At 47.2% G+C, this 10,095-nt stretch overlaps 1 long non-coding RNA gene across 1 annotated transcript; it reads right to left on the reverse strand.

Moving 5' to 3' along the window:
• Positions 1 to 5,844: 5,844 nt before the first annotated feature.
• Positions 5,845 to 7,609, reverse strand: LOC138491770 (uncharacterized). Its single transcript, XR_011276082.1, has 4 exons — positions 7,497 to 7,609; positions 7,111 to 7,241; positions 6,917 to 7,016; positions 5,845 to 6,398 (listed from the first exon to the last, which is right to left on the reverse strand). It is a non-coding gene; the product is annotated as an uncharacterized lncRNA (long non-coding RNA).
• Positions 7,610 to 10,095: the final 2,486 nt, after the last annotated feature.

Consider the following 10,095-nt stretch of genomic DNA (forward strand, 5'->3'; position numbering starts at 1 on the left):
GAATCTCTCTCGGTGTACGAACATTCGCATCAGGAGGGTCCCCTCTGAAATACCTGACCGCGACCTGGAGGCCTACATTACAAATTTCTTTCGCCAGGTCCTAGGCACCCGATGTCCTCACGAGAGTCCACTTTTACAAGGTGAAGGAGGGAATTCTCGTCCAAGTCAGGCAAGTGGATGAGATCTTCTTTCGTAGAACCTCCCTGGCCCTTTACCAAGACCTAGCAGGCATTACCGTATTCAAGCGCAAGACACTCCGACCACTAACAGAATGGCTCTGTGAGAAAAGGGTGCGCCATTTCCCCACGGCTCTCCACTTTACCTATCAGAACTGCTCCTGGTCGGTCTCATCAATGAAGGAGGCTGAACATCTTCTCTCCCCGGACGCGACTGGCCTGCAGACAGATGTGCAACCAGATCCGTCATCCAGGGCCGGGCCCAGGGTGGGCCCTTGGACCAGGGTGGGAAAAGGCCGAAGGAGGAAAAAGGAATCGAGTGTCCACGGATGACTATGCCTGGACTGGAGGCGGGCGGCTGGGGTGCCCCTGGGCTGTGCTGGCTGACCCACGTCTGTGTTTGTGGGTGATTCCGCCACCCCCTTAGAAATTGGGATGACTGCTCTAAGCTAGGGGAGGCAGTCTTGTTCAAAGTTAACATTTAGATGACAGACTTTCCCCTGTTACAGGCTCTCCCCATATTGGTTCTTTGGTCGCTTATCGGCCGAAATTCAGAAGTTAGTAATGTTGGTTGAGATGATTTGTTTTTTATTGGGGTGCGGGGGAGCACTTGAGTTGGGACAAAATTTGGGACAGGGGCAGACCGCACAGCAAAACCTTTAGGGGCACAGGCATTGAGGATAGATGGTTATGGGGCTTTCCCAATGAGCCTGATGGCTGACACTGCTGTGGACTCACAGGATTGTACGCTGTCCATGCTCACGTGGAACATACAGGGCCTAAACTCGCCTATCAAGCACAGATCTGTAATGGCAAAGCTGGGTGACCTATCTCCCTTGGTGGTCTTCCTACAGAAGACTCACCTTTTGAAGGATGACGACTCGAGACTCGTACATGTCTGCTTTTCACCTGGGCACTTTGCGACTAGCGGAAAGAAGCAGAGAGGGGAAGCCATACTTTTCAACAAAACCACCCCTTCACATGAACTGGGACCCTGCGCGATCCTAATGGGAGATTCATGGGGGTTAAGGGCACCTTATTGAGTAACACTTTCACGTTCATCGCTGTATACTCCCTGAATGATCGACAAGACCTGTTCTTGCAGGGCCTCTTCAAAAAACTGCTTGTCTTCCCTGAAGGGACACTGGTCATAGGGGGGATTTTAATGTGGCCCGGACTCCAACACTGATAAGATCTGGGCTCAAGTCGAGGGTACACCTGGGTGGATGGAGTCCACCCACTTCTTTCAGACGGTGGACACAGTCCCCCCCAGCTAAAATGAGAAACATTGAATGTCTTCTTTGAATTTATGATTTAAAGCAGACCTCTAAGCTTGAACCACAGTTGTCAGGCTTGCAGGCTGGACACTTCACCACTGCACTAAATAACTTGATGAAAAATAACAAACAACTAAAGGTGAAATGTCCCATTTTGCTACTATAATTTCCAGGCAAAATATTTGTATATGTTCTTGGAGTTTAAAACATGCACACCTTTTAACGTTTTCAAAAACACTATTAAAAGAAAATATCCTCTTTTAGTTTTGTGTGTGTGTTGATTTTATGAAAGGCAAATGCCATTTATCCTGTGCAATTTGGGTGGTTATGCAAAGCCAATTTAATGAAATGTGCATATTTCACCTTGATTTGCTCATTTCTGGTGACGTCACATCCCATTTCGTTTGTTGATGAGTCCCCCCCACTTAAATGTTTAGGACTTGACCCCTGGATAAGACTCTCCACGCCTCTAGGGTGGACTATAGAAACCTGCTGGCTCTCATGCGCAAGCTGCCGTTGGTGGATATCTGGAGGCTAGGAACGCGATTGCCAGAGATTATACGCATTACTCACATGCTCATTTGGGTTACTCGTGTATTGACATGCTATTGGTCTCCACCTCCTTGGCCCCTGTTATCCCAGAGAGTACTATTCACGTGGTCTCTGTATCTGATCATGCACCATTCTCATTTTCTTCTATTTCGGTCACGGGCCTGTCTCCCCCAACTCGCAGACCCTGGAGGTTCTATGGGCCGATTCTTAGGGATCCGATAGTCCACCAGGAGATCGGGACATCACTTCCTACTATGAACGCAATCTCACGGACGACGTGTCCTTAGCCACGGTATGGGATGCCATGAAGGCGACAGTTAGAGGCAAGGTCATAAGTCCCACTACCTCTTACAGGCAGGCCAGGACCCGCTTGCGGTGAGACTTGGAAGACGAGGTCCAGACACAGGAGGCCACACATAACCGCTCGGGCTCCTTTAGTGATAGGCACCTCTTAAACGTAGCCAGGTCTAAATGTAATGCCCACTTAGCAGAATGTACTTCCCAGGCCCTTCTTAAGATCAAACAATATTACTACACCAGGGGAAGCAAAGCCAACAAGATATTGGTTTGCAAGCTGAATAAGCGTAGGGTCCACAACAACGGCCACGGCTTGTTAGATGATGAAGCGGGGATCCTCATCACAGAGGACAAACTAAACTGGGTGCACAATTACCATACCCTGGCAACATCAGCCTCCCCGCCGAGCACGGACGTCCTGCGGAACTATTTGGGGCTTGTCACCTTCCCCACATTGGCTCCCATCATGGCCACGCAATTAGAACAGACAATATCCATTGCGAAAGTCTCGGCGGCCATCAAATCCCTGAAAAGGGCCAGACAACTTTACCTATGATTTTTACATGGCCTACTGTGAGATTCTTTCCCCTCAATTGACCCGACTTTTTAATTTTTTTCCTGAAGCCGGTACGTTTATGCCCACAATGCTTGAAATGTCATGATGCCTACCCCTGGGCATCCAGACCAAGTCCATCAACCCCGGAAACAGGCATCATGTTACCTGGAGCAAACCCAGCAACCCCTGTTAGGGGCTATCTGGGTACAGTCCTGGCGCCTATGGCGCCAGGCTCATATGGGACATCAGTCCTGGTGCCATAGACGCCAGGCTCATATGTTAAAACTTACCTGATGCAGACCATGCTGCAAGGGATCCAAGCATTCAAGCCCATGTGAGGCTTGAAGGGACTATTTTATCTTAGGGACTATTTTGTTACTTGGGTGTGGCTGTGGAGGAATACTTACCTGGGACTACTTTGAAGGCTAGTTAAACCACGCCCGAAGAGCAGCACATGCTTCGCGTTATTCTGCATCCAGCAGCGTAACGCTCACCGTGTCTGCAGTCAGCATCCTGCCACGCCCACCTCGATTCCAGAGCGCCTAGAAAGAAGGGAAAGAAGAAGAAAGGTTAGAACAAGAACTTTACTGGATTTCTTACCTGATTTTGGATTCAGCGCATCTTCGAACCAGAAACAGACTTCATTTTAAACGCGTTGCATCGCCAGCAGCAGTGCCGCGCCATACTCACCGTTCCTCGCAGCATCTCTACGATCCGGTGCTGCCTCCATCATCTGGTTGCCGCATTCCAGCGGCAAAACAACAAGGTGAGCCAAGGGAACAAACAAGGACAATCTCGTAACCACCATATGCTTACCTGATTTTACCGCAGGAGGTATTATCCACCAGCACGCCAAATCTTCCTACGCTGCACCTGCAAGAAAAGAGAAAGCAGAGAGTTAAACCTTGGCATCATTTACCGGACAGTGTTACAAAACACAGACTCTTACCTGAACGCTTTCAGCTGCCACAAGACAATCATCTTTTGGGTCTAAGCTGCAAAAGAAACAAGGAATTGGACAAGAGTGATTAATCGGACATTTAGAACTCATTAGAACTATATACTTGCGGCCTTTCGCCCGGAGGTTTGGAGCCAAGATTTGTCCAGAACTCTTCCAATATCCTCAAGCCAGTGAAGTAACTGGCCATCAACGCGCCCCTGCATTCTTCGCAGGATGGAGAGCTCATCATACAAAACTATAAGTGAGCTTTGTGAAAGGGAATGTCAGAAGTGATGAGTGGGGACGCAGTGAGGTGTTAATACTCAAATCCACGGGTGGCTATTTCCCTTTCCCTGTCTTTAGGAGACTACTTCTACGGGTCAAGCAGACGAAGCTAGGTGGGCCAGTCCAGTCAGTCATCTCTGCACTACGCATCACATAGGTGGAGACCGTGGCTGTCCAGTTCCGCTCGACACCCCTGTGGGAGCCAGGTGAGCGTAACAGGAAACCCCACCTTATTGATCCTGAAACGGCATAAAGACTCCCGTCTGCTTGATTCATATCGCCCAATCTACCTCATCAACTTGGACGGTAAATTGTACAGTCCTTGGCACAAGGTTAATAATGGAGTTGACAACTATGGTCCATTCAGACCAGACCGGTTTTATCGCTCGCAGATCCACCCAAGACAACATCCGAAAGGTCTTCAACTTGGCTGAGGTAGAAGTCAGGGCGAAAACTAAGGCTGGCATTCTAGTTCCTGATGCCCATAAGGCTTTTGACCGGCTGGATTGGTCCTATCTTGAGGCTGACCTCCAAGAGTTGGGCCTGGGTACAAAATTCCGTCGGTAATGTCCATATATTTGGCCCTGCACAACCGGATCCTAGTTAACGGCAGGGCCACTCCCCCTAATAAAAGTTTGCAGAGGAACAAGACCGGGCTGTCCCCTATCCCCGCTCCTATTCGCCCTATCGATGAAGACCCTGGCGTCCTGTGTGCGTGATCATCCGGATATTTGGGGTATCCCTTATCAGGATCGGGAACACAAAATATCCTTATACGCAGATGATGTATTGCTCTCCTTGATGGAGGTGCAGCAGTCGATCCCGGCTCTGATGGTTGAATTGGCAAGCTTTGACAGGACCTCTGGGTTTGCAGTCAACTACAGAAAATCCTTTGGCCTGGCGATCACATTAGCACCCAGGGACATAGATACACGGGAGGACTCCTGCCCGATGAAAGTGGAAGCGAGACCACATTAAATATTTGGGGATGAATATACCCAGTTCCATCAAATCAATATACTCGGCCAACTTCCTTCTTTATTCGCGGTGTGGAATCAGACCTGAAACGCTGGCAAGCAAATTACCTTGTGGCTTGGGTGTGTCACAGCTGTTAAGATGACCATTGTCCCTAGACTTCTCTACCACCTCCTGCCCCTCCCATTTAGCAACACCGTAGTCCAAGGATAGCTCAAAACGTCCTGATGCGTAAGGAACACCTGGGGGGCCCTGACATAGATTGATATTACCTTGCTTCCCACCTTTCGCACATCTTCACATGGGGTCAGTTGGGAGAGATCCCACAATGAGCGCAGATTGAACAGCCACACCCTGGATGCTCTCATCTCAACTAACATTCCTCTATCCGTCCCTCTCACTCTCTCTCTCTCCTGGAATGACCACTCTCTCCTCTCACTTGAAGCTCTCTTCTCCTCTGGCATCAGTAAGCCTGGACAAATTGACACAAGGAGAGGTGGGGGACGGAGTATTTATAATGCTCCACCAAACTAGCCCCCTAACTAAGGAAACCCTTCACATATCATACAAAAGGTTTGGTGGACAGTGAAATGGCAAAGGTGAAGCATCTACCTCTCGCTGGATCAAACTTCCAAACTTAGAGGGGGGATAAAATGTATATCACCACCTTGAAGTAAGGAAACAACCAACCATGTTAGCACTGCACAATATACATTCAGAACAAAGGATTTATCAAAATATATATATTTTATTAAATTGATTAACAATAGTTAAAAAACTCCTTCAAAAAGGCAATTAATATTTAACAACACAATACAATAGAAATATGAAAATTGCACAAGAAAACACTCAAGAAAAAAATACACGGGAACAGTGACCATGAAGGGAACCACCTTGAATCAGGTTCCACATTAGGAATAGAGGGACAATCACTATTCACAAAAACACACAAAAGGCTAAAATTAATTCACCCACATTAGACTTGAAACTCAATTATACATAAAGACTCACACTGCATCATACCCAATCAACCCAACATGTTTCATTCCTCGTACAACCACATCACATACATTAAAGGGAAATTCATCAGGGGCATGCATCCAAAAAACAACCACAATTCACAGAAAGAATTGTTTGTGCAACTTTGAAGGCTAAAGAAACGGCCAGAAAGCCGTCTTAAAAAATGCAGATTTTCCTGGTCACTAGCAGGGCTAACCAATGATGCACACTGTCAATGTGATGTCGTGGTTAGACAGTAGATAAAGGTGGTAACTGCAGCCGGATTGCTGCCTTCACCATCAACTTGAACTCTAATCCTGCCGGAAGTAGATGCTGTACACCTGTGAACAATGAAAAAATGGGATGTGGGTAAGAAGGCTAATCAATAGTACCTCTATACCACCAGAATGTTAAATTACAATTCTGAGGAGTACACATTTGAATTTATAGGGTATCTCCAAATCCCCGTCACACAATGGAAATCTAGTGCTCAGACACATGCTGAATTATAAAAAATAAAAAAAAAGAGAACAGAAAAGAAGCAAAAGGTAGGCTAAATGGTACAACTACTGAGAGCCTCATCTAGCGACCACCATCCGAATGTCACACCTGTAGCAAGGCTCAAATTACCACAGCACTCCCTTCATCACAAAAAGCTGAGGTGATGATTACGCACTAAAACAATTGCCAGTTTATTAAACAGCAACTATGAGGCACTGAAGCATATTACCCATGTTCATAACGGCCCCTCAGCATTCAGAACACCAAACAAGTTCAGCAAAGATGTCTGATCTACGAGAGACTGCGACAAGTACCCACTAAGTAAGACAGCTGATCATATGAAGTTGAACAGCCATACCTTATTTAGGTTAATCAGGCATATGCTGAGACGCATAAAACATGAAGAGACGGCTTCTATCTTTAAAAGCACGAACAGTTCCGCACGGTTCACAGTTATACTAGAAAATGGAAACAGATGTGATTCAGCATTGTGCCGGTGACTCTCGCGGCCGTATAGTATTGAAAGTATAAAGTGTAGCCAAAATACGGTACCTGTGGAATAAACCAAATCCAGCCTGCAAACAGTCAAGCCGCAACTTCAAGAAGCAACCATGTAGCAGCGCGTCGTCGTCAAATGGCGAACATATCAGGAGGCTGATCAAAACCTCATTAGGTCGAGGAACCTGTTCAAAATAAGGGGACATTAAGATATAAGAAAAATGTCTCCCACGGCTCAGTACCCCAGAGGGACACTAATTATTGCTTAAAATCGGCTAACGTGTTCATTAATTGTTGGTAAAGTAACCATGAGCCGTTAACACTGGCATACACTATGCCCAATTAAGCAGGGGGAACAACCCATCGATATTCAGAATATAAAAAGGGTCAGAACCCGGATTCCATCCAATGTCGTTTGTCAAGGGGGGGATAGCACTCACCTAATATACAGCCAATAGATGTTCAGTCAGGGGTTCAGAGTAACCCCTCTGTATAGGTGGCGCTCAGGCAGCACCTACGAGGAAATCCCGGAATCAAGCAAGGAGACCTACATTTCACTTGCTGTCGGGATGCTTATATAAGTTGTAAAAACTCTGCATCGCAGCTGTGTCAGGAACCGCCTGCCGGTGTAAGGGGTGTTCTGATGCGTTGCAGATGTGTACTGCAACGCTAGTGGTTGTGGTAGTTTGAGTCCACACGCAGCACTCTCGACCAGGGGCTCAATCAGGCTATGCTCTCATAGTCGGCGCCCCAAAAAAGTTTTTTGCATTATTTATCCGATGCGTCAACCATCCCAAAGTCAAAAAGACTAAACGGGAAAAGAATTTGATACGTTCATATCGACAACTCATCGGAACCCGCCAACCAATCACTTGCTGGTCGAGTTCCTTCCCATGCAAATGCAGGGAAAGTAATGAACACCGTCACGGGCCATCAATGCATACAATGAAACCTGTGCACGGAGAAAAAACACCCACGTACTGTCTATAACCGCAAGCGATAATACCTAGTAACCTAGTAAACATAGTATGCCCCATCTGTCTAGTTGATACATGTAGTACCAGCAGCAACCACAATCATTACACATGAGTTAATATTAAATTCTGTTTAACCAGTCAAGTAGCTCTCGAAAGGAAAAACTGTTAGACTCCTGACACAGAGCCTATGGAGATATACTTACATAAAATTCCCCTGAGGGCATAAGCATAAACCCACTGAAATTCGTGGTCCGGATAAATCAACCTGTACTTTGCAGAATGAAAGTGAAGTATAAAACCTCAATGCACGTCAAGCTGAACGGGCAAAGGGACTTATCACATATCGTGTTGCACAAAAATCCCCACAAAGGCATGAACAGAGACACACTGAAAAACACGGTGCAAATATAGCCACCAGTACACTACAGGGTAAAGAGGGAATGCACTACCTCACTACTCATCGAGCCAGACGAGTACAGGCACCTATCACATAACGCATTCATGCACCCAACTCAATTTTGTCATTAAGCCCAATCTCAGCACTACAAGTTAGGAAAATCATATGTTGTTCCTTCTGGAGTAACTTGATCTTGTCACGATTGCTATCCCCTGTAGGGTTGAGTCTCAAGATCACACTCCAGTGCAGATCTTCCACTTTGTGCACAAATTCAATCCAGTGCTCGACCAGAGGGGCATTCAGAGTCCTATTGCGGATCTACTGAGCCTGGCACTGCCTCCCGTTTACAAGGTCATCCATCCCATGAAAGAATGTCAATAGCTGCCTTTGCCTCTATCTACTCTGCTTCTTCTACTCCTGCAGCGGACTCCCATCCTGACACAGCCCTCTCTAGCTTTAACCTCTCAGTTTCCAACACTCTTGATATTCTTGCAGCTGTCATGAGGGTATGACTGAAGCCAACCAAAAATTGAAACTCTTGGTACGACTCCGAACTGGTTGCCCTAAAACACAAGTGCAGGGCAGCCGAATGGAAATGGGATTCCTCTGCGCACCCTCTGACAAACTGGCCTGCCGCCGCCTGAAAAGGCAATACAGACTCTGCATCCGCTCCAAGAAAAGAGTCTTTATACAAGCCTGCATTTCCGTGGCATCCAATAACACGGTTGACCTTTTGAAAATCTGCAAGGAACTAGCCAATCCTATCGCTGCCTCTTCCACCACTGCACCCACACAGGCCCTTTGCTCGGACCTGGCTGCACACTTCACCTTAAAAACACAGGATATCCTATCCTCTCTCTCTTCCTTTCCACCTCATACACCAACATCTCTTGTACCGCCCTTGGCCACCCTCACCCCTCCCCTTCTTCTCTCTTCTCTCTCCCCTATCTCACCTGAGGAGATCACTAGATTGGTCTGGTCAATGAAAGCCTCCTCCAAACAGGGGGAACCCTGTCCTTCCAAAACCATCAAGGACAACATTGATTCTCTCTCCCCAGCCTTAGCCAACCTCTGCAACCTCTCCTTCGCACTGGAGGTTTCCCAACTGCTCTTAAGCACTCCCTTGTGCACCCTCTCCTCAAAAAACCTTCTGCTGCCCCTTCTATTCCGGCAAACTATCGCCTGATCTCTATCACTCCTTTCCTTGGCAAACTTCTGGATAAGTTGGCTATTTCTCAGCTTACCCTCCACGCTGAATCTGTTGGTTGCTTCCACAACCACCAGTCTGGCTTTAGAGCATCCAGGGGCACGGTAACTGCTCTTCTGACAACCCGTGAAGATCTGCTCTCAAAACTGGATTCTAACTCTCCCTCTGTCCTCATTCTACTAGACCTTCTGCTCCGCCTTCGATAAAGTTATCCACAACACCCTGTTCGTACGTCTCTATGATACCCTGGGCATCACTGATCAGACCCTGCCGTGGCTAACCTTCTTTTGTCTCTGACCGCCCATCCCAGGTGAAACTTGGGTCCTTTCTCTCCCCTATCACTCTCTCTATGTGAGGTGTCCCCAGGGATCTAACCTATCCTGCTGGTTTTTCAATGGCTGCATGACCCCCCTGAGCCTGTATGATAGCCACTTTCAACTTCCAACTTCCAGTACTAT

Source organism: Ambystoma mexicanum, chromosome 10 (genome assembly GCF_040938575.1).
Source record: "Ambystoma mexicanum isolate Mex_15411 chromosome 10, UKY_AmexF1_1, whole genome shotgun sequence".
NCBI classification, from domain to species: Eukaryota; Metazoa; Chordata; class Amphibia; order Caudata; family Ambystomatidae; genus Ambystoma; species Ambystoma mexicanum.